The sequence below is a fragment of the Falco biarmicus genome, chromosome 10 (genome assembly GCF_023638135.1).
Source record: "Falco biarmicus isolate bFalBia1 chromosome 10, bFalBia1.pri, whole genome shotgun sequence".
Taxonomy (NCBI): domain Eukaryota; kingdom Metazoa; phylum Chordata; class Aves; order Falconiformes; family Falconidae; genus Falco; species Falco biarmicus.
In genome coordinates, this window is record NC_079297.1 from 20,905,873 (window position 1) to 20,931,618 (window position 25,746).

The window sequence follows — 25,746 nt, forward strand, 5'->3', positions numbered from 1 at the left end:
TTTATGTTCCACCAGGTACTTAAAGCTCTACAAACAGTATTACTGGGGGAAAAATAGTCAGATTTTCAAATATTACATGCCTTTTTATAGCTTCTTTCTGTTTCTTTCTCTCTGGAAGCAATTAGCTCAATCATATTATAATTCTTACATTTTCAGCTATGCAACTGACCATATTACCATTCCAGTTAAATATGCAGCAGAGCCACTAGTCCTTTGTGAGGAACGGGATTGTTCATTTCAATAGGAGTTTGGGGTGGGCATAGTAAATCATCCTCTTCCTGATCCAGATGTGTTAATGGAAGAGGTGACCCCTCTCCTTTTACCATTACTTGGTTGGAGGTCCTGCCTCCACCAGTTTACTGACAGAGAAGGCAGCATGAGAACTTCCAAATTAAGTGGAACAAATTAGCTGTGCTAAGTTGAATTCTCAGTCTAATTCTCTATCAGGGGAATTAATTTCTCCTGAGGCCCATAATAAATTTTACCAAAGTTAGCTCCTCAAGAAGGACTGAACTGTGAAGATACCTAGGACAACTTGCCGCTTTCACAGGTAGAGTAGCATGGCAGCTCACCCGAGCTATGCTCTGAAACTCCTAGAATAGTAAGCAGTATGGGATCTCTCAAAAAATGCAGGAAATGTGACACACGTGGGACCATTAGAAGATGTAGACATAATTTACCTGGGGGCTGCCATTTAATGCAGGCTAGGATTGAAATAGTCTGTCTGGTTCTGCCCAAAGCACATTAGGAAGCTGTCACATATAGTGCTCTATCAACAGACCAGTTGAAGGAGTAACATTAGAGATGGGTGGCAAACAACCTGGAGGGATCCAGAAGGAAACCTTTATCAATAGCCTTAATGTTACTGACCAGAGAAAGGGAAAACAATTCCTCGTTCTCTCTTAAAGGTATTTCCTCTGGGATGTTTTTTGACCAAACCTTTTTAACCATGCAAGACACACCACAGTTACAAGCACAGGATCAGATTTCTGCCCATCAGAAAGGGGTAGAGAGAAAGTAACTTCAGTAGTACAATACCAGGTAAAAGCTGCTGGCATTTCTGTGTGCTCAGAATCTGGTGTGGTTAGATCCTTACACCTAGTCAGCAAAGCTGCCTTTATCGAGCTTAAAGGGTACATAAACCTCTACAGTTTTCCAAATAAGTTCATCCAACTAGACTGCACTTCCGTTACACAAAGAGCTTCCCCAATATAACTGAAATATATCCCACAGTACTTGCTGTCTGCCTTTGGGAAAGTGAAACTGCAGCTATACTGGTTCCACTAGGATATACTTGGGTTTTCATTCACTGATCACTTTTTCCCCCTCCTATGTTTGGGACTCATTACTAGAAAAATCAATATTTAGCATCACTAAGAATCAGAACTAGAGATTCTTCTGGAACAGAACTTTCTTGATGGGTCAATCACAATTCAACCAAAACAATATTCAGGTGTTTCTACAGTACAGGAAGTGCATGGATCACTTTTTCCCTTCCCTTTATATGTAAATGCAAGCATATTTAATATCCTGCACACTTGTACTTTGTGATGTTAGCAGAAACAGACACTGCTGACATTAAGTGATCAGTTGGCACTGGGAAATCAAATGGCAGGAGCAAATGAAGGTGGCACAAATGTTACTGTAGATATTTTCATTCCTTCAGGGACAATATATGTTGGTAAAGAAAAAAAATTATCATCATCATACTTAATGCATATATCACAAGAATTATGTCTGTTTTCTATCCAAAAAATATCAGGTTCAGCAATTTCACTCTAGAAAACAGGAATAGTTCACATCTCATTCAATTTTACACTTACCTTTACCTGAAACATCAGAGATGTGGATGGTGTCCCTTTTCGAGGCTGGAAAGATGACTTCTTTTAATCTGAGTTTTCCAGTTTTTTTAAAAAGCTTTTTTTTCTCACTTTCTTATTGGAGAAGAAACTTAATCTGAACACTTGACCTTGACTGAAGCCAGCTGTAGCTTCTCATCCAAAAACCAGTGCACAGGTGCTCACAATATCCAGTTGACTCTTTTTCTTTGACTCAAGTGAGTCAAGTTCTCAGCATGTACTGAAGTTTAAATACAACTTTTGCCTAAATTGGGGTACTTTCCAAAACAGAATCCTTAGTTATTCATGTTAAAAGTATTAAAAAAAAGGAAGGAAAGGCACAGATAATACCTAGGAAAAGTAGATTGCCGGAGCAAGGCAAAACAGCCTGGCTCCCTGTTTACTTTGCCTAGGTCAATGGTAAAAGTTGAGGCACTGGCTTCTGCTTATGTTTTTTTCTTTCATTTTACTGATAGCAGGTATACGTGTCCAGCTCTCCAAGACTTTCTGTCCAAGTTCCTCCCTTTGCTTGCCTCCTATCCCAAGACCAGTCCCTTTCCTCTCTTTTATCCTTACACAGCAATATCCAGCTTTGCATTTGGGAAAGGCTTGAGCTGACTGTGTGCAGAGGTAATGGCTAGTTGAAGGAGGAGTGAAATGTTCATTTTAAAAAGCATTTTAGCATAGCAGTAGGTAAAAGGGTTCTAACTAGACTGCAGGAAAAAAGGCGTTTTCATGCTTCCTGTTTTTTGTTAAGTCACTGAATCAAATGCTTTGAAATTTGTGCACCTAAAGAGACACCAACATCTCTATTTCAAGAAATTTCCTGAATCGGAATGGTTGCTGCGGGTTAACTTCCTTGGAAATATAGCCAACTGAAGTGTCGTGATAGTCTCTTTATATAAGGCCTTATAATTGTAAATAATGGTCAGGGTTTCCATGCAGGAAAAAATCTTCAAGGCATTAGCAAGAACGTGGCTGAATACCTAGTGACAGCCTGGGCCTTCAAAACCAGCCCGGTTCCAGTGTGGTGCTCCAGCAAGATCTCTGTAACGCTTCATGGTCCTGGGAAATACATGGGGCCGCTGAATGCATAATCACTTGTAAAGGTGAGGCAGGCTACTCATTCTGAGCAGCCACACACATGTCCATTGCCTGTCGGCCAAACTGAACGTCCAGGTTTCAGCTTTCTGCATCTGCTCCATCAATTTCTTTTGACTTACTTTTTTTTAAAGGCACCGATTATGCGCAAATCAAATGAGTCTGTTTCTTTAGGTCCATTAATTATTACATTCCATTTACATTTTCTGTTTACTTTTTCCCTTCTCTATGGAAGCTATTGAAGGTCTGATGATTCAGAATGCTCTGGGAACACTATGTGGCTTTCCTTCTTGTTTGCCTATTGTAATGGAGCTCATTTTTCAGTGGAGGTTTCCCATTATTTCCAGGAAAAATGTGGTCAAACCCATGTACTCCCAAACCTTTTGATCTCCTGAATCCTCTTCATATCCCAGATAAAAAAGTCAGTGATTAAGACAGAGTTCCTAAAAGGACACATAGTCAGGTTTCCCTTTGACCAAAATGGTTTCCCAGTGAATCAAACCTTTCTCAGCTCAGGGGGGGCTCGACAATAGACCCTGAAAAGATGGATAGAGCAATTGTCCTGCTTAGTGATCCACGAAAGGAAAGGGGTCCTTAGTGAAGGGAGACCTACACTAAGTCTGACCTGACACTGCAGGAGTAAGACAATAAAAGGTCAAGGAGACTAACGAGAGGAAAAATGCAGACAATAGGTGCCACAGCTAGCACACAGCTCCTGCCACGCAGACTATGGGGCAGCAACGTTAACTGCCTCAGACATGTGAAGGGGAAGTGAAGCAGAAAGAACTTGAAGTTTCCTTCTTAAGAATTGTGGCCCAGCATCTTCAGGATTTACCCAGGCCTCACAGAGAGGTCAAAGTGATGCAGCTAGACCTGAGGTGAATGAAAAATAAAGATTATCTAATTGGGGAGGAGAAAAATATAGATGTATTTTAGACCGAACAAAAAAGGCAACAACTTGACGGTTGGGATCTGCAGTAAGTTCCCAAGGCATTTTGTGAGAGGAAGCTTTTGCCTAATTCTGTTTAAAAACACCCAACAACGTGATACTGCTGTACGTGAAGACTTGCAACCAGCCTATTTTTCTTCTGTGTGAACAGAAAGATGCTTAGTTTGCACTGTATGGGACTCAACTGAATTTCCTTCAAGCGCTCAACAATTGTTTCTTGCTGTGTGTGAAAGAATCCTGGTCCTTGCGATGGTCTGAAGACAAAAGAAGGAATCTCTGTGGCTTCTGCATGCATCCCTGTTGTCAATGGCATCTCCATTATCAGTTCTTTGTAGCTGGGCCTTGCCCCTTCCTACTTAGGTCAGACAAGTACCCTCAATACTACTTTTGCATGTATATGCCAACAGGCCACTCTTCAGTTAACAACTAACATTTTAAAAGTCTCATCTCATCAGAGGACCTGGAAAGATAATCTCCCTGGGTTGTATTTGTCATATAAATAGCTGATGTTTTTTTCCATTTTAAACCACATTTTTCATCTTCTCAATGACCTGATCTTTTGACAGCAGGCATCATGGGCACTGGGATTTATCAGAGTATCATTTCTGTGATAGGAACTGACAGGTGGAATAAACATTTCCTCATCTGTAAAAACAAAATAATACAGCATTTTAAAATTCAAGAGGTTCAGGTAAGGCAACTTGCTTTACTTTGGAACACTGCACAAAACCAACACTTTCCCAACACTGCTGGAAATCAGGTATAGCTGTAGGGAGGAGGAATCGGGATGGTAGTATTGGTCAGAGGATGGCATGTGGAAATTAAACGGCACACCTGGATTTTATTCTCAGGTCAATTGCTGGCTTGCTGTGTGATCCCAGGCAAAGCCCTAGAGCTCCCTCTGCCTCAGCTTCCCTGTCTGGAAATTAAATCCAGTTTCTTAAGGAAATTTTTGGATCTTGGGTTAGAAGTACAGCAGATTATTATTTTCACCTATTTATTTTCTTAGATGTACGTCAAACTGAGAGACAGTTTAAGAAGCATATGTTAGTTGAGGAACAGTGTGAATTTCAGCTGGCATTAGACAACTAATGAAAATTACAATGTAAGAGTAAAATACTTTCCCTTATTCTGAGATGATGACTGAATCAAAAACAAGTCCTTTTAAAAGCCATCTCAACTGGAAACTATTAGGTAATTTCTTTAGAGAGTGGAGAAGGGGGTAGACAATATTCCTTCTACAATTACTGAGACTTCTACAAATGAAATGATCTCTTTGCATTCCAGTGACGATCCCAGACATTGATGAAAGCTGTGTTTCTCATCTGACCTCTTGTTTTAAGTTTCCACCTGTGTAACTCTGTATTATTATTATTAACTCTAAAGAGCCTGTAGGTGAGCACAACACTTACAGAAAAAAAAATATCAAAGATGGACCTCTCCTTTAAGAGACTTGCAGTTTAAGGAACTTTATTCCCAGAGTTGTCTCCAACTGGAAGACACTTATCAAGATCAAACTGTAAAGTGACAAATGCTTTTAAAGCCTGTAGTTACAAAAGCCCAAACAGAGAGGGAAGTAGGTGTTTATGTTGTGCTGAAGCAGAGAATTTCTGTGAAGAAAGAGAAAGGACTGCAGGACAGATTTGCTGAACATACAGTTTTGACCAAGCCAATGTGATCTGTAAACTTCGTCAGGGGTTCAGGTTAGAGTTAAACATGGACAAAATTAAATGCTTGCTCAGAATGCAGTATCTAAACCGTAGTTTGAAAACCAGGCAGATACCTCAGCAGCAGGCGCCAGGCCAGGCGTTAGACTAGCTCCCTAGGCACATTTGCCCAGAGCCAGTGAGTGTTGTAGTTCTGAACTTACCAGCTATGTTTGACAGGAGTCAGCAACCACACATTCCAAGAGAGGAAAGAGCAGTGGACTACTTGTCTTGGCTCTGGGAATGTATAACTGAATGTGTCTAGAAGCTTGTTGACTAGGATGGAGAAGGTAACAACCACTAATCAAGATCTAGGCTCAAGTGTTGAGCACGGAGCCACATACCTTATTGTCACAGAGAAGAAACACATGGGGATGTCTACACTAACACCGCAGCACAGACCTGGAGCATGCTTCCGAAGCGAATCTCCTTGTTCCCCTTGCTGTGCTTGGGTCACATAGCAGAGCACATGGACTTGATTCCTTTTAGGTTCATCAAAAGTATGAGATCCATTCCAGCTTCAGCAGTGGAGCTAACTTAAATGCAGCCAGCGAGGCTAGACTACAGCTGATCCAGAGTAAAATCCCTAAAGCGCTGGAAGCGTGGACACTGGGACCTTGGCTCCAACAGTTTTGCTGGACAAATCTCCTTTGAGGAGCCAGCGCTTTGTAGTGGTGACACGGCATTAGGGCCTTTCTCCGCAGCACTGCAGTGACCAGACAGTGACTGCAGGGGAACGCCATGGATCTGAGCTGAAGATTGACTCCCTCCACCCTGTTGTCTGGCGTATCGTTTTCCATCAGGTAGAACTGTTTCAGCTGGCCTTTTCTTGGTTGCTTAGAGTGGGGCCACAGCCCAAATTTTCTTAACTGCCACACATACTACAAATGTGATTCATCCATCAAATGCAAGGCAGGTGTGTGTCTAAGATCAAATGAATCATGTTGTAGAAGTGCCTGTTTTCTTCCATTGACTGCAGCTCAGAGTAATAAGGATCAGCTAAAGTGTGGTGAAACTACTCCCAATGCACAGGCCTATTATCTCCATTTTCCAGGTTACGTTTAATAGGTTTAATAAACACTTCACAAAATCTGGAAGAGAATAGTAACTCTGCTAAGCTTTCTGGTGGCCAGATTTTTACAGTCAGTGTGTTTTTGTATTGCAGTCGCTGATTAAAAAAAAAAAAAAAAGACGTCACACAAGTGCAATTCACGTATAAAAATAGTAAATCTGGGCTCCTTCTCTCTAGCTAATAAGGACCCCTGTAAAGCTCCCTTATGATCACTGTAGATTTTAATTGAATTTAATTAGCCATTGAAATAATTTCCCAAAGTTTATAATGTATTTTCCCTTACTGGAACATTTAAAATCAAGATGATACGTTTTGCCAAAAGATAGGCTCCAATTCAAACAGGGAGGCATTCCAGGGGACTCAGGAGGCCAGCATGCTGCAGCAGCTCACAGTGGCTCATCACACCCGTCCCTCACAGCCTCCTCATTTAACAGCAGTGAGTGTGGTGGCTTTTCTGTGGAGGATGCTGGCTTGAAGGAGCACAGCAGTACTGAAGGTGGGTGCGGTGAAGCAGGAGGCTCCACTGCCCCGAGACTCACAGTATGACAATTGCTTTTAGAGTTATGTATTGAGGCATATTTTCAAACACTTGCCTGAAGCTTAGAAAACCTTCATGTATTAGGATTTTCTTTGTTTGTTCTATGTTAATTTTTAATTCTGATTTCTAAATCCTCCCAAGGAGCACCATGCGTGAAATAAAGACTCATCAAAATGTTTTGCAGAGGTAAAGATACAATCTTTAATATATTTTCAAAAGCTTTGCTTCATTTCTCACAAAGAAAGATTTTGTTAATCAAAGTGGAGATTTGCTACATGGGGCCCAAGATGTAACATTTTATCCCAGTTGGATCTGAGGATACTGAACATCTTGCTGTATTAAGTCATAAATTTGGGCCAGAAACTGTAATCGGTCTACTCTAGACTCATGATGATGTCAGTGTGAGTGCCATGTATAGGTCAGCTACAAAATTAGGTAATTTTTAAAAGAAGATGTATTCTTGCAGAATATGTCATGATTTATAGGGCTCCCACAAGGCCATATCCCAAACATTTAGTGAAGCAATGTGCAAATCCAATGCAATCCAATGTGCAAATGCAAATGCATTTAATCCAGAAAGAGGAAAGCAATCACAGCAACAGAATTGACTTTATAGTTCTGTTCTGATGTATAAGGAAACGAAGGGCAGGTTTTCCTGTAACTGAACACAGCTAGATTAATTGCTTCAATAAGCAATCTTGTCCACTGGTTTTTGGCCAATACCTGGCATGAATATCACTGTCAGGATTATCCTGATTAGCGAAGAATAATGCAACCAGACAGACTGTGAGGTGGTCAGTGCCATGTTAACCAGCTCAGTTCTGCTCAGATGTCTTCTGACACTGTGACCCTTTGTAAAAGGACAAGACAAAGCAGGACAGTAAAAGTTGCAGTATAAAGGTTAATTACTCACATGTCTGCTCATGCTCACTGTTACTGTTTGGTTCTCATTCATGTCCCTGCTTGCATTTGTTTGCCATTTTCTTTGCTCAGTTCTCAATGGCTATGTTTGCCCCTTTACCTTACTGTTTCACAATTTGAGTACAGATCATCTATCATGTTTCTTACTGCGACTATATAATACCATTACTGAAAACTTGTACTTCTCTAGCATCTTCTATTTACTTGTTTCAATGTTTTTCATGTGCACTAACAAACAAAACATCTCCATAACCTCACGATGTAAGGATGGCTCTGTCTGCTTTACATGTAGGTCAGCTGCACTGAGATAGGTTACAGTTCATGACTTGCCCAAGGTTACACAGGAAATGTGTGGCAGAACTCAGAATGGAAACCAGATTTCGCGCTCTCCTGCCTTAACAACAAGGTTATCCTTTCTCTTTGTGATGCTTTTGGGCGGTTCATATGGATCTACACATATGTTTCAAATGAGTTAAATTTCCATGAACTTAGTGTTTCAAACAAAAGTGGATGTATAAATGACAAAGGGCTAAATTATTGAAAAATGGCAAAAGCTGCTTGGAGATCTGCATACCTGGTCACAGTAGTTGTATACATAAATAACTAATTGATTACATGCATAATCATAGGAACTGTGCATGCAATTTTCTGAAAATTTAGACCAAAATCCACAGAAGGGTAACTAGAGAAAAGGAGAAGGAAAAAGGTTTAATGTAATACACATGCACAGTGAGCATGGGCTGAAGCCATAAAGGGTGCTGTAACTGGGCCTAGCTCTGGTGCGTGCAGTTCACAGGTCGCTGTGCACACAGTCACCTGACAAACTACCTTAAAATGTCTTACAGCTTGCATTTTCCTTCATTAACATTAATAAACCGGTGGTTTTCCTCTTGCCACTTAAGAGAACAAGTAGATATGTTCATCACTCTCTTTTGGGTAATTTGTTCATCTTCTCTTTTTAAGCAAACATGATTAGGAAGTCTTGGGATTCTTTAAGACTGTTTTTCCATTTGCCAGTGGCTTGTAAATGGAACCCTGTGACGATTAGAACTTTATTAAATAACGGTGCTAAGAGACACTGAGGATGGTGGCACACATAGGCACGAAGAGGCATCCTCAATGCCAGCGTCCCCTGAAGAACTCAGTACAGACCTCAATATACTGCTTGCTAAAATAAAATGCACGGAGAACATGCATTTAGAAATACATAGGCACAGGAAACTCCAGCAATTCTCTTTGAGGGGCAGTTTCACAGACAGCTGTTCCCTCAGCGCGTACAGTGCTAAATGTTTAACTGATGTAAATCAGGACATCTTGTTTGTGCCCCAAAATAGAGCTATGGTGCTTTACACCAAGAGAGGATCTGGCCTGTAGCTTTCAAGGTGGCCAAAGACCATGCTTTCTTTGCAGCGTGTCTGGAACAGATAGAAAGGTCTTTAAGCCTGGAGGTCCTCGGTGCTGGGTTTATGTTTTTTGCTTCACTGAGTCCATTACTTGCTGATTTGATAATGAGAGAAAAGTGTGCTGTTAGCAGCTTCTGAGCAACACGCTGCAAATTTAGGAAAATGAAAAATCTTTAACAAGAATTGAAAGGAAATCATTGATTTATGGCGGGAGCTTCAGCTAACCGTAGATTAATTAAAAAACAATACAAAGATGAACATGGGTTGAGAGATGAGAAAAGATTGAATTTTGCCAGGAGCAGGACTGTTGCTGGACTCAGGCATGTGGCTGGAGCGATAATAACACCTGGCCGTCTGCATACAGTGCAAAAATCTTGTTGGCAAATGCTGAAATGTTGCAAGTGAAATGCAACTAGCCAAGTCTGAGCAGCTGTTCTGGAGATGCTGTTCAGGATAAAACATACAGGCGTCATTCTCTTCCATCATCTATATAGGTGTATTTTTGTCCTATTTATAGACCCGATGCAATGTGAAGGTAATCGGGCAATGCTGTACAGCCAACTTATTTTAGGAGTTGTATCAGACATCTCTTGGCACTGTGGTAAGAAAACACAGAGGCAAGGAACTATCTTCAGCTACAGCGGTGGGAGCGATGATGTTGCTCAGAGGAAAGGGCAGCTAATGGCAATCCTCAGACACCCAGACCACTGCTGACTGTCAGGGCATGTGCATGAACTAAAACGTGGGACAGTCTGGGCAGAAAAGAAGGGAGGCTGAAAACAGAAAGATGATGGAAGACTTGGGAGAGTGGAAGGGAAAAGGAATGTCCTCTCTCCCCGTCCCTGGACCCTGTTTTCTACTAGGAGAGTATTTCATGCCCAGCCTGCCCACTCACAGGGATGCGTGAGCGCTGCTCAGACCTCCCGGAGGTAGGAACACACACATGCAGCCCCCTGCAGAAATGCAGAGCAGGAGTGGCATGCACTATGAACTATATCACACACCCTGTATTTTAATTGTGTTCCTGCTCTTTGCCTCCTTTCTCTAGGCTAGCAGAGAGGGCTGTGGGGTATAGGTGACCTCTGTGGGGTCAGGCCTGTAATTCTGGTTATCTCCCCCTCTGCCAGACCTGCAGGGACAGGCATAGCTGCCGCTCCATCGAGGCCCACTCCTCTCCCTGGGGCGCAGGAGATGTCATAGTAAAGAACTGTTGTGAACAGCCATCTTAGCCCCGCCTCTGTAACAAGCCCTGCCAGACAGGTCCTAGTGCAAGACCTGCACACCTATGTGCCATGGTGTTTGTTTTGTTTGGGGTTTTTGTTTTTTTTTTTCACGAAGATTTCTACTGTTAATCTGTAATTTTCTCTTTCTTTGTTGTTAGCAATGGAGTGTCTTGCAGATAGGTAGGAAGCCAAAGTCAGCCCTGAAGATTTTCTAATTGAGACCTGAAGTTGTTGGCAGAGCATCTGAGGCTGTTGCAGAGAGCAACTCAGCTGCCCAGCTTTGACATTCTCAAACGCATACAGCTTCAAATGGAGAGAGAAGGAGGTATGGATCATGCACGCCAGGGAACAGAAATCTTACCATTTTTTAGAAGTGGGTTCATTCTCATGCTGTAGTGATGGTGGTTTCACTTTGTGGACTAAACATAGGCTTTCTTAATTATCCAATTCATTTAATTTGTAGAGTGGAGGATTTTATGAAGTCGGATATTGTGGCTCTGTTGGTGAGGCAGTAATAATTCAGAGGCACAGTTATGAAGTGCTATTTAGTAGCGGTGGGTTTATAATTTTGGTTATTGTGTGCATTTATTTTTTTATGGTTTTGTAATTATTTATATTGGTAACAGTAAGTTTATGATCACAACTTCATTGTTGTGTTCATATTAAAGAACAATATAGTTTGCATAACAATTGTAGAAGATATTTTTCTCTATAAGCTACCTTATCATTCAAACATAAACATGTAGGCTGGCTGCAGTAGGAAAGCAGTGACATACACTTACTAAGGTCAAAAGATTGTGTTTTACAGAGGGGGAATAGAGATAGTGTGTTACAACTGTTCACCCACCCTTTCATGCACTTTAATAGCGAGGCTACCAGGTAGCTTATATTAGGGGAGAGATGAATTAGCATGGGAGCCCAGAGGAACAATTTTGTATTGGACAGCTAGTGACAGAGCTGCCAGAACCCCTCCTTTTGGCTGCAATTCAATTTCAGTCCTGTCACGCTCATCACTCTGGTACCTGAGTACCTTGTCTACCTCTACTTGACCATATAGGGACTTGATTTTTAGATCTGGAACTATCAGCGGCACATCCTCTCAAACCCAGTCGATGTCTTTTATCCCATCCCATTAATCTATTTGGCTTTTTGTAATAAATAGTTCAACTTTAGTATTTCTCACAGATTCACAGAAGGGATGAGGCTGGGAGGGACCTCTGGAGGTCATTTTGTCCAGCCTCCTTACTCAGGCAGGGTCACCTAGAGCAGGTTGCCCAGGTTATGTCCAGACAGTTGTATCTCCAAGGATGGAGATTCCACGACCTCTCTGGGAAACCTGTGCCAGTGCTCTGTCATCCTCATGTCTCAAGTAGAAACATGTAATCCTAAATCCCTCTGCAAGTCGAGCAAAAAAATAATTTTTGGTTTTTCAAATCTTTGTGTCCTATTAATTTATCCCCATGCCAGTTCCAAGGAGTTCCCGGTAACTATTGGAGTGATACAAACTCTACAGAGAAATGGCAGGATAAACAACTAGAGACAGGAGATTAAAACCTCCTAAAAGGTGTAGAAGCACAAGTCCTGCTGTAGAATACTGTGATTCAAACCCCCATTTATTAACTACCATGGAGAGATACTACATTGTATCCCAAAACCAGAGCATCTTTATCCAGACAGCACACCCCTGGACCTGAACAGTCCTGCTGCGATGAGAGTGAAGTCATTTCCAGATAGCTCAGGTTTCCCTGTGCCATGTCCTGCTGCAGGCTTCTCTTTGGTGTCCTTAAAAGTATTTTCCTTTAGTCATTAGTAATGAGTCTTTTGGAATGCTAAGGAATTGCAGTAACATTTAAATCAGCATCAAATTACTGTGCTCTTTCTCCTCCCCACATTGTATTGTAAAGAGCTTGAATTAGGGTTCTCAGGGAACAGTTTGGAGAGTAAGTAATGATGGGGAAACAAGAAAAAAAGAAAGGGGAACTTTGTGTGATCAGTTTAATCTGGCTAGCAAAACAAATTACTCACTGAACAAATCTTGAAAATTTTGTCCTTGACTGGAGCATCCCAGTATTGGGAAAAAAGGCACTTTTGGGAACAGCGGAAGGAAGTTTACACAGATAGTGTGAGAGAACTGGCATTGTGCTTGGAGATGTGGTGGGGCAGAGAAAAAGGTGCCCTAAATAGAAAGGACAAGATGCTGGGTTTAATTTAGAAATGCTGTTGGCATTTTTGTTACTGGCATGAAGGGAGCCACAAGTCTGCAAATGAAACAACCCAAACCCTTCACCACAGTCATGGAGTGCAGCAGAAGTGCAATGGGTTGGCATGTCCAGGCTTTGATGTTTTTTTTTCTTCTTTGCCTTGCCAGATTGTGGAGTGCTTTGTCACCTGTTTAGCTGCTTAAAGATAGCTTTTAAAGTACAAAATGTCAGCCTGAGCTGAATATTGAAGCTGTAAAGATTTTCAAGAAATTCCAGCCATTCCTTTGGTTTAGCAACCATAAGCTCTTGCAACTGTTATCATTTGTAGTGGTCACAAGGAAGTGACATTGTCCTATAAAAAAAGCCTACCACGGGTCAAGCCACTTAGTAAGGACATAACTTAGACACCGGTTTGACAGCTTTTTTCCTACTCTATATGACTTGACCAAGTTCAGTTGTTTGTTAGATGCATTTGGAGGTGTTTAGGGTTCTTTACAGTACAAAAGAAAATGGTTGCTAATAGACCGTCCTTCTCCTTGCTTATGAAAATGCGCTTACTCATAAAACTACTGGGAGAACAGAGAAATAAGGTTAGTAACTCCTTGATAAAGCTGGATTAAGATTTTGCTTTATTTATGTTAGCAATAATCATTGTGGTTTAGTGGCATTTCCAGCTGATGTTTTGATATGTCATTTTTTCTTGGACTTTGGTCCTGATTTTCTGGTCTATGTGAAACAGGCAAACCATTTACGTATCTCAGAGGAGTGCTTTTAATTTAGGAATTTAGAGAATTATCAAAGGTGGTTATTTTAATCTCTGCCACTCATTCAGATGCCTTAGTCACTAAGTGCTAGTTTAGAAAATAGATTTAGGAATATAAATTGGTACAGAAGTCAAATTCAAGTACTGTTTCTTTAAACTCAGTCTAAATCCTGAAAACCCTTACTCACCTAATGCCTCGCTCCAAAGGTATTTAAACAGCATGCCACCTTTTTTTCCCCAGCTTTAAAATGTCCAAGTTTTGAAGTTCTGCACTTGCTTGAAGGCACCTGAGGCTTGATAAAGCTCAGTGGCGAGATACCACGTGTATGCCCAGATCTGTGCAAGAGCTGTGCACCAGGGGTTCCTTTGCTGGAGGAATCCAGCTGGGAAAGAAATCCTCCATGTCACTGTCATCTGAGTTTATTGTCCAGGGCTGAGTGAATGTCTGCAAGTGCAAAACTGAAAAATGTTTTGATGGAGCATCTTTAGTTACAGTAAATTGGGGCTGTCTAGAATACCACTGAAAAGTGTTGGGCAGGATGCACGGACCAGTCATTGATTAGTTTAACTCTACTGGGTGCATTACAAAGATAAGTAGTAGACTAGATGTCAAGTTCGTTGTACAGTGGCATAGGTTCCCAGACTTTTCACGTCGCTGCTTATCTTCTGAGAGCTCGTGCCCCACTAGGCAGGGCTTCCAGGGTAGTTTGGGTCTGAAAGAAAAACATCATAATCTGTGGCAGTGCAAGGACTAGCAACGGTTTGTGAGCCAGTCACAGTATTTAACTAATCCTTAGTGTCTGCTTCCAGGTTGCAGAGCCTGGACAACTCCAGACTTTATAACCGAAGGTCAACTTGTTGAGGTTAAAACCTGTGGAGATTGCAGAGCAAAAGTTTTTTTATAGGGACAATCTGAATATCCAGGGGACCTGAGAAACTCTGAAAAGGGAATTAAGAGAAGGTTTATGACCTTATCTGGTGCTGCGTAACAAAATATTGGTCATAGTCTGTAATTTGGAAGTTAATCTATTTGGGAAAATGGGCCTGAGACATGCAAGTAGGAGATGCTGTGCATGTTACATCATGGTAAACTTGGAGTCAGGAACACCTGTTCGCACTCCTTGTGGGTGTCTACATGTAGCTATTCACCAGCATTATTCTGGGGATGGATGAATTGCTCAGCAGCTGTCTCTGGAAACTATCAGTTCATTCCTTATATGACCTAATTCCAGCCTGGTAGAACTTTGCTTTTGTTCAAATTAGGCAAAAAAATACTGGAACATGAATACAATTCGGTCTTTTCACAACAGCTCTCTGTGTTGCTATCGCAGTCGGTAAGCAGTGTGCTGAATGGCATGCAGTTTTCTGACCTCAGGACCTTCCATAAAGAAGTGGATCTTATGAGATGTGCTTTCATGCCGTGTCAGAGCATGGGATGAGTTTCACCCACTGGGGTAAGTGGTAACTATAACATCAAGCTGAGTTTCCTTTAATATCTGTTATATTTTGCTTTCGTTTTATTCTGCTGCTCTGTAATAGGCTCTTCGCCATGCTTTTGTGTTTAAGGTCGGATTCAGCTGTACTGTCAGGGAAAAAAAAAAAAAAAGAGACTGAAATCTCATCTCTGTTGCATTTGAAGGATGTAGGACTCTGTGACTCTTAGTCACATATGAAGAGAGGTTTCCATTGAGGAACCTGGGCTGAAACACGGCTATGAGGTGAGACTACCTCTGTTCCACAAAAAAAAAAAAAAAAAAAAAAAAAAAAGCTCTAGAAAAAATAAATTAAGCTTTACTTGCTTAATGTATTCTCTGATAATTGCATAGGATTTACATGAAATATTGATGGCACACTTTCAGCCTGTACTGGGGATAAATGGCACTGCTATGTGTCTCTGTGCCTGCCTTTCTGAGAGACCCTAGGGTGAAATGGTAAAGATCTTCTCTAAGGACTGAGTCCTTTATGGTCCTCTGTCAGACCTCCTGCGGGATGTGCTCAGGGATACCTGGGAGACTAGTGTAGGCTAAACGCTGATGTCCCAGGAACCACCCTGCCCCTGTCTTCCCTGCTAAATTGCTGTAGGGCGCTTCACAGGAGCCTTGCTGAGACTGGATCTTGAGTGAGGGCTAGCTGGAGAGGCTCAGGCCTGACCAGGCAGAGGTAATGTCGGCATGAAAGGGAAGCAAGCAAAAGGAAGTGCAGATAGGATCTATCTCCGCTGATGGCTGTGTCTGTGTAAATAGTTAATAGATAAGGTTTCAGGAGATAAGTTCTCTAAGACCAATAAAATTCCTTCTTTTTGTGCACTGCAAATGGTTTCCTTTGTTCGCTTCTTTACATCAACTCTTAACAGCATCAGTCCTCTACAGGGTGTTGCACCAGCTCCTTGTCATGCAGGTTTGCATGGCAGGGTTGCCTGAGAGGCTTAGCTCTGGCTCTTAACCTGTAGCCCATAACCCTCCCCATCTGGGTTTGGTTCTTAGGGGTGTCACTTTTCTTTCAGATGCAAAGTTTGTGACTATTTCCCAAGACTTTGTCACCTTGAGATTTGGCTGCAGTGATGCCTCTTAAGCCAGGGCAGAGCCAAACCTTCTGTAGAAGGCATTGGCGAGTGCAGGTGGAGTAATAGCTGTCTGACTGTCTTCTAATTTTGGGAGTCTCAGGTCCAGTGATAATGTAATTTATTCCTCTTTAGTCCCAAATGTGGATAATCAACGTGTGATGTATTTGCTGTGTGAATTTTAACAGAACTGGTAAAGAACAGCAGGCTGTAATAAAACCCTAGGAAAAGCCATATCCCACTGTCATTTCATAATGGACATGAGGTTTGACCATACGGTAGTGTGGGATGTTGGGCAAGTTTTGTACAGGACTGGCTTGGAGGGCCTTTTTGAATAAGACATTGAACATACTCAGAAAGTGAAGCTAATGAAAAAATGCTCTAACCAAAACCCAGTGAGATCCAGATTTTTCCTTCTCAGGGAATGTCTTATGGTTGAGTTTTATTTCCACTCCTAATGAAAGCAATAAAACAATCCAGAAAGCTGTTACAAAACATGATTATGAATAATTGTTGGTTAGTCAAGTGATCTGAGTAAAAGCAAAACATTTCATTTAGATCTCAACTTAGTATGGAAAATAGGAAAGGAATTTTGCAATGCAAAAAATGCCGTTCTGGAAATGTAGAAACATTTAATTTTCGGCAAGCTGATTCTTTTGCTTTTCTCTTCAAAAGGAATATTAGTCAAGATCATCAGTTATGCAGATTTTTTTTTTTCATGAATTGACAGTTTCTTAGAGTCTAAATGTAACCAACTTGTATGTAAACCACCTAAGGGTAAGTCAAAATGGTGCTCTAATCTCAGTGAGTTTAAGTGTTGCTAAGAACTGAGAGTATCCGAAAATATCTGAAACAGTCCTATAGATAAGGGTGTGGGTTTTTTTTCTTGGCCAGCCAGAGTATTTGTGTGGACGAAATTATAATAAGGAAAAGAAAAGGCTTAAACAAGTTGCACTGATTTTTCTCTTGGTCTAGAACTTCTTTTTATCAGATGACATTTTTTAACTCAAGTGGAACAAGCCAGAATACTGTGTTACTTTCAACAGTCTGTTGTAGCTCGCTTTTATTTTCGCCAGCTAAGTCTACAGAAACCTCTGAAATGTTTTCAGGCCAACAGAAATGGTATCCTGGAAGAGCACGCGTTTCTTGATGAGGTAAATAGAGTTTTCTGGTCAAGCCCAGCTGCAGCTGTTTGCATTCGTAGCCATTGATCTGCCTCGCAGTCTGGTGTAGCGCTGCTCCCTACTGCCTGCCAGTACGAGAGAAATCGCTCCCTGTAGCTGTCCAGTGGTATTAATGGGGGCCCAATGACACCTATGGGAGACTGGTTTTCTTACAGTGGCAATTAAGCTCAAAAGTGGCTTTTTTGAATCAATGGAAATTAAATGCAGATAACAGGCATTAATTGAACAGTTATTGGAAATAATTTAAATTATGTGTAGTCGTGACTTAATGGAAATTAATGACTACCATTTGGGTATAAGCAGAACTGCTGGAATGTAACGGAAGTCAATACAAGCAGTTACAAATGGCTGAGATAAAGAAGTACTTATTGATATTAGTGATCTTCAATATTTTGCATTGAAACTATAATACAGACTGTATTGCTGTGGACTTCATCTAGAGTACAGGGATAAGAAATTGTTCATATTATAGATGTAAAGTGTCACTAATCTGGTAATTTGCTACACTGAGTATTGAAATAATTAATGCGTAGATCATTCTTAATTATAGTCTCGTATTTACAGACAAACTGAAACCGAGGCTGTTATTGATTAAAAGAGGTGCCGTATTGCAGACTTTTCTAACCCTGTAACTGTATTGTTCTTGAATTTCATATAGTGTAGCTTAGATTTTTACATCTGATTTGAATTACTTGAATGTCTTAAAGATCTGTGTTCCAACCAGATGTGAGAAATGGCTTTGGTTTGGAAAGTTTCAAGGAGGACCACCAAATAATGAGGAAAAAACCAACTCTCTATTATTTTTTCCCCTACACCTTCAGTGGAAAATAGAAAAAAGCCCAAGTATCCCAATTTATTAATACGACTTGGGATCCTGTCAGGAAAATGTTCTCTACCTGCAAAGTTTCTTTATCATTTTCCCAGCCCAAGGTTATATAGTAGTCTTGATAAACCACTGTAATTGAAAGAAGTAAACATTTCTGTACATACTATTACTATTTACTGTGATTTACGCATGTTCTGTCACAAAGCCAGTGCTTTAACTATGCAAAATTTCTGCTAGTTAAGCACTGCTGGCTGTACTCCCTACAATTATTGGCTGTACTGATAGAATATATATATACTAGTTAACCATAATAAAACCACAACTTTTTTTCTCTTTTTCGTCATTAAATTTTTGGATTTTTAATTTAACTTAGTTACTTTACAAAAATTTATAAATTAAATGGACATATTCAATTTAATCTGAAGGTGTTACATTTTAAAGAGGAAGATTAGGTCATGCGCTACTTTTCTACCACATTTTGTTTTGTTGTCTTTACTTGGTGGAAGTACTTTTATCTCTCAGAATCGGTTTTGTGTTGCAAAATTATGTGATAAAGATTAAAGACATTCTGGTTTTTTAAATATTCTGAGAGATGTAGAGAAACCACTCTATTCCTGTGAAATTCTCATTGGTGAACTGGGGGTGACTGGTAGAAATAGACCACAAGAAGAGTATGAAAAAAAGCAAAGAGAATTTATCTACAAAGGGTAAATAAAGGTTGGAAGTTTCTTTGGAAATACTTCTAAAGCTCTGTTGAACATACCATTGAAAACTGAAAGAATTAACTAGTTTGTTATGCCATATACAATGTTTAATACTGGTATGTATTGCAAGCTAGTGGTAAAAACAAAGGAACTCGAACAGGTTACTATTAGCTCACAAAGATACAATCTGTACTTATCTTTGAGAAGTCCAAGAAGTACAGAGACCACGTTTCAAGTACCGAAAATGACTGGAAAATATAATTGGCATTATTCCTTTTAATTATACCTGGTGATTTGTTCCAGGATTTACAATCATGACCTTGATATGCTATAAACAGAACCTTCATTTAAAAGGGATTAAGGTTGGTTATGTGTGATAACCCACCTTAACGTAAACTCTGTGAGAAGATGCCAAGTCATGAATGCCTCCTGCCCATTGCCTTTCATTGCCAATGGCCACTACGCTGCTTCGGAGAACCCCTCTGCCGCCAAGTGACAACTGAACATCCTACAGACGAGCCTTCTCAGGGTATAAACACAGCTTTGGTAAGACCGTTGGCGTCAGCATCACTTGGGGTTGTCAGGTGTGACATGCACACTTCAGTAAGCAGTGCTTTGTGCATTTTTGTGGCAAAGCACCCGCAGAGAGACCCCCCAGGTGATTCAGCCGTTCTGAATCCCATGTTCTCAGGGAGGCGGAGGCTTGCTAACACAGGTTGGCTTGTGAGCTTGGACAGGGGCAGACTGTGCGAGGCTCTTCTGCACCCTCTGAGCTGAGCTGGTGGAGGCTGCTTCCAGCCCAGGGGACCTGTTGAGTGCCCAGACTTCACACTGAGTGTGGCCTCCCTGGCTCCCAAACTGGTGCTCAGGTCAGGTCAGCTCAGAATTAAAAAGCTGGGGCTGCCTGTACGTCTGTCTAGTCCTCTGATGTCTGAAGTAGAAACCGTAAGGGCACCAGCATCTCTACTCCCAACAGAAAAAAAAAATGCAAAGAAATAAGCATTTTTCCTGTGTGCAGCTCTCAAAAGAACTGGCCTGAGCCCTGGTCCTGATTGTGGCTCCTGTCCAGCTGGAAATTTGGGGAAAGATGGCTGTTTCTTCTGCAAATTCCTTTCCACATACTGCACACACGCATGCACACACATGGGGTTGTGAAGTGGTTACATCTTTACTGAGGGTTTTGCTATAGGCTGGGTGAAGCCTTGTTGAAAATGGTAGGTCTAACCACCGCCCTGTCTTCTGAGCTACAGGAGACAGTTCAGCACATGTTTCTGCCCAAAACAAAGGCAAATGTAAGGTTGCCCAGGAATTTAAAAGATCTGGGTGGGGAGCCTTGTTGAGTTTGTTTTGGGCAGGGATGCATGTGGAAAAGAGAGGGAGCAGATTGAGCAGCAGACTGGGAGGAGAGGTGGGCAGTCTGCAGGAGCCTGGTGCACAGCTTTGGGAGCAGCCAGGAGGGGGATTTCAGTCCTGAGGTTTGCTGGAGGGACCTTGGGAACTCGAAGAAGGAATCCTTCTCCCATTATGTGAGTCAGGATGTGTGATTTAGTAGTGGTTCAAAAGTGGGCAACCGTATATTCCATCCCATTCAAAGCCATACACAACTGTAATCATCCCAAGTAACAAAAAATTGTGAATAAAACAAGAGAGGAAGGAGAAAGTCTGCTTACCTATATTTTTGAAATGCATGACCAAAATACCTTGCCTCTACCTTTAACCATTAGAGAATTTTGAAAGACTGGTTATTTATCAGGCCAAAACAGAGTCAACGTAAGGAAGTCCTTACAGATCTATTTTTATATTCATTGAAAGTCACAGTCTGAACAAAATTATTTTAAAATTCCCAGATAATTCAGTCTCTGTAGATTATGAACTACAGGTTTGGTAAATTCTGTATACAGCCAAAGCAAAGAGTCCAAGACCTTTAATTAATAAACTTAAGTGAAATATTTGAACAATCTGATAATAAACACTGAAACAGGCCCTGGACTGTTTATTTAAGTCACAGTTGTAACAACAGCCTTGGAAGATTTACCTGTGGTAGGACTGCAGATGCGGTTACTCAGAGATTTTGGTAGGATTTTTAAACTCGTATAACTGTACTTTTATTTCTATATATTCCAGCTAGGGCTAGAGTCCTTATCATTGCAGAAACAGGGATTTATAGCACTTTATTCCCTTTAGTGTTCATGTGGAAGGCCACGGAGCCCTCACTCCGAGGCTTGCTGATATAAAGATAATCATCTTTGAAGTGAACTTCCTAGGAACCAAGTCCTCCTCCAGCTGGAGGCAATGGAAATGCTATTGCTGACATCAGTGGTAATAAATTTCAGTTCTAACATTCTTTATGACACCTCTTTTTGGAACAGATACATTTACTGGAGCAGTCATTACTAATTGCCTGCATTTTTTTGTTCGTTTTGTTAAATAAGGCTTGTATTTCTTTTTTTTTTTTTTTTTAAAACCCAACGCTCATGGAAAGGAAGGACGGTCTATGTTGGCTAAATCTTTTAAATATTGAACTTATCTCCTTTGTCTTCCTTTTTATTATCCATCCATTTGAAAGGAAGGTGTTTATGATGTGAGGTTTGGCAAATAGATCATGAAATGTAAATTCTATTTTATTTTTTGTGATGCAGACAGAGAGGGAGAAATACTATTGTTTGACCAATTTATTTCTTTTTTTTAATTCACACTGAGTTGCAGCTCAGCATGACTTGAAATGACAGTGATACCAAGCCCAAGAGTCAAGATGATACAGTGGAAATGCCAACTGACTCCTCAGAACAGCACTGCCAGTGGCACCACTCTTTACTGTTATTGACTGAATTCGAAGGGGCCTGGGTTTTGCTCTCAAATCATGCATTATGTTATCATTTTTCTAGTCTCACATAATTTATTTAAAAGCAATTGTTTCTCTGATTCACAGCCATCTACACATATGCAATTCGAAACGTTATGTGCCATATTTTATCTCTCCCTGGGTACAAGTCTACAATGTGTTGAAGTTTACGTGAGATGAGGATGCTCAGCACTTCACCAAGGCAGGCCCCAAGCGAGAGGTGGATGTCATGTTTCAGCAAGTGTGAGTAACAAACGGGCACGGTGAGGGTGGTGGTTAAAGGTTGTTGGAAATACACTTTGGGATTCTGATGTTGCAACCCTCAGCTGCTGCTATGTTATTTTTGTGACCCATTTCTTCACAGAGTACCTCTGATAGCCTTGTCATTTATTGTTAATGCTTCCATGCTGATCATTTACATACTATTTTTATTTAATGATTCTTCACCAAGGGAAGGATTCTGCTGAGGATAAAGCACTGACCTCTGCAGCGCTGTGTGTTTGTCCTGACTCCCTCCTCCACCAAATTTCACATTGCAGAGGGTGCTCAGCAGACACCCTCTGAGCAATGGATCTCGCCTCACCTAACATGGAGGTAGACAGACATTTAGCTACACATCAGCTTGGTGCCTCACGTTCCCCTCATAGCTGATGGGAAGAAAGAGACACCTGTACGCTGTGATTCATCTCTCCTGACTCAGGTGTTTAGGAGAACATGAGCAGAGACCCAGCAGTGCCTCACACCATGGCGGCTCGTTCAGATACCGTTGCTGACACTGTGCGTATCTACCTTTGCTCAGCTGAATCTGGTACTTTTCTTAATATGACCTTAAGTCCAAGACAACTCCACCTCAAACCATTTTCAAGATTTATACAAACTTTTCCAGTCTTTTCCCCACTTGGAGGCATTTCGATAAACAGGCACATTTCTAGATTTCAAGGACAAACTGGTCACCTGATGGCAAAACAACATTCACCGCACACTGAAACCTGTACTTCTGGCTTTTGGTCCTATTAATATTTTGGTATCAGCTTAAGATGTTAAGTGATATGTTCAGGGCTTCTGCCTGAAATAGTCTGGGATTTCTTTAAAAACACAAAATTAGTGTCTTTGATGCTATCTGACTACAAAGCCACAGAGTCTCCGATATTGAATTCCATCCTTTGAATCGGTCTTTTAAAAAAACTTGTTTATCTATAATTTTGGTCTGTGTTTTTAGAGCAAATTGCCTCCCAGTTCTGAAAACTGACTGAGCAAGATGTCACTTGGGAGGACTGGTGTAATCTAGTCTCCATCTAGCAATAAGCTGCTTAATTTTGCTGACTGGGCTGGCCAAAATCTCGGTGGGGATCCAAATCCAAACTTTGCAAATTCAAACTTTTATCACCAACCAAATAAATAGTCTCATTTTGACCACAGAAAATCTGGCTTTGAATCTGAATTTTGTAGTCTGGGTTTCCCTTTACTTCCTGTCTGAGAGCATCGTTACGGCAACTCCTTGTACAAGTTCCTATCTAATTGAAATGCTAGTGGCATGCATGTGTGCTAAACAAAGGAATGTAGTAAAAAATTTATGAGTTAGTTACACTTTGAAGCAATAAAGTGTTAAAGAGTTAAAAAGAGGTCTTTTTTTTTTCCCCCAGGTCCTTCAGGCCAGGAACTGTTTGCAACGCACGGAGCACATTTGGGATCTGACTGCTGTTATTATTCCCTTTCGCAGTGTGCTACATACATATCTTTTTTGATTTCCACGAATATGACAGGGATCTATGCAGTGAAGCATGCTGCAGTGATATGAAACTCTCTCAGCGATTTTCAAAATATGCAACCCATAAATCATTCACCTTAACCTGGGCCCAAATTTGCATGAAACTGGGGGTCGATTGTCTCCAAAGCTAATTTACCAAAAGTCCAACCAATCCCAGCTGTGTGTGAAGCACATAACGAAGTTATAAAGGTAGGTTTCAGATGGCTTCAGGGTCTGTAATGGATGCTTTGCACAGCTGTAATGATGAGTGGGTGAGGAGAGTGAAGAATGAATCGAGTGTGGGTGGTGGAAATATTCACTGGGCATGTCATGGCCAGGGGAGGAAGCACAGAGGCCTCCCAGCCTCCGTGATGGGAAAGACGTCAAGGCTCCCTGGACATGGGTCCTAGTTATTTATTTATTTCAGCCCTGACATGTTCCCATTAGGAAAGCAAAAAATGTGAAATGGATACCGTTTCTTTTGAAAGCAGGGAGCTGATTGTGGCTAAGCAGCAGAGCTGTCTTATAATCTGCTTCCAAACGTGTGGGTGCCTCTTGGGTTTCCTCAGCTATTTTATGGCCCATTTTCAAAGATTTCTGTAAAATCAGGCCAACAACGTCTGCATCCCCTACCACATCAGTGAAAAATTGGACCGTGTTTCAGAGCCATGTAAATTCCTTCTATAAGGAACACTTACGTTTTACAAAGTGTAAATTTAGCAGACCGGTTCACGGGATGAATTCGTCCCTGGTTTGTCCCCCTTGTTACATTACAGTTACCACGGGGACGGGGTGACTAATAGTTTACCATTAGTGAGCAGCCAGAGGAGCACCACGTACAACTGCACATTACAAAGGTTTCTTCCAGGATTGCCATGACGTGCTCAGATAGTTGATAAGATAATTCAGTCTTACTGTTCCCACATTTTCATGAGAACTTACCTATAAGTAAACAAACCCCGAAGCCTAGTTTATGTTTCTTAATTGTATTATTATAGGGTGCAGTAAATGTAATAAAGCAATCTTCTAACTTGGCTTTTCATATGCGTTGTTCCTAGACCAGTTTTCTTGTACATGTCAAATATATACATCAGCTTTCATGCCCAAGCTCCTAGTAGTTCAAATACTGTCCATTTCTTTATCGGCACCATATTTTTAGTGTTAGGACTTGATTGGGCTGGCAAATACTAGAAATGTGTTGACTGGCGCTTGGTTAAAAATCTAAGATGTGTAATGCTTAAGTAACGCTAGATATTCGTGGCCCACATTGAACGGTTGTTCACGGTCCGCAGTTGCAACCACAGCAGATACAGCGGTTAGAAAGATGCTGTTCTCCACAGCTCTGGGGCTGCCTGACAGCTGAGTTGCTCAGAGTGGTGGGGCAAGGTGGTGAATGGGGTAAGATGGTGGCTGCACTGAAGTCTTTGGCAAACTTCACCGATTTTGTAGGAGTAGAATGTTTCTTTTCGTACAGAACAATGTGCTCATTCAATCTGAAAGATAAGTAGGTTTCTCAAAGTTTTTTTTTAGCCAAATGGAAGTGTCTTAAAGGACAAAAAAAAAGTCTTTAAACCAGGGCAAGAATTAGTGACATTGATAACTGTCATGTTTGAGGTTTTAAGGAAAGCAATGAAAATTCGAAGCCTGCCAGTACTTCATTCTTTCACGCTCAAAGACTCATGCAGCAAGAATCTGTAAGTGACACTCAACCAAGAAAGAGCTTTCTGAACAGCTGATGTGAAACTTGAAAAGAGGCAACGTAACAAATGTAATGCGGGGGGAAGTGCTTTCATTCCAGTTCAGGAACATCTGGTTTATTGCAACAATAACTACTGTAATTATATCACTGCTGGAAAAGCTGCTCTAGGTTAGGTTAAGTTTGTGGTTTCTATAATAAACACTGCTTTGGAGGAGTGGGGGTTTCAGTATTTCAGCCATGTCAGATCATGCTGAACTGAACTGTGATTTGAGGCAAAAATAACAAAATATGGAAAACATGAAAGCATTATTCCTAACCGTATATTTCTTGAGATATACTCTTGGTTTATTCCTCATTATAGCAAGTAGAGGGTGTGCCAAAGAAGCAAATTGTTGGATGACTGGCCATATTTCACTGATAAAAACTAAAGAAGTATTTTTTTTGTCAGTTGGAAATAGGCTTATTAATA

The 25,746-nt window shown here is 41.0% G+C and overlaps 1 long non-coding RNA gene across 3 annotated transcripts; it reads left to right on the top strand.

Moving 5' to 3' along the window:
- The first annotated feature begins 14,681 nt into the window (after positions 1-14,681).
- On the top strand, positions 14,682-24,620 carry LOC130156466 (uncharacterized). Of its 3 annotated transcripts, none has more exons than XR_008824434.1 (4): positions 14,682-17,429; positions 19,293-19,535; positions 21,919-22,074; positions 23,475-24,620. It is a non-coding gene; the product is annotated as an uncharacterized LOC130156466 (long non-coding RNA). The 3 variants fall into 3 exon arrangements; XR_008824435.1 differs by having other exon boundaries at positions 14,682-15,169; positions 17,267-17,429; positions 19,293-22,074; XR_008824433.1 differs by having other exon boundaries at positions 19,293-22,074.
- The last annotated feature ends 1,126 nt before the right edge of the window (positions 24,621-25,746 follow it).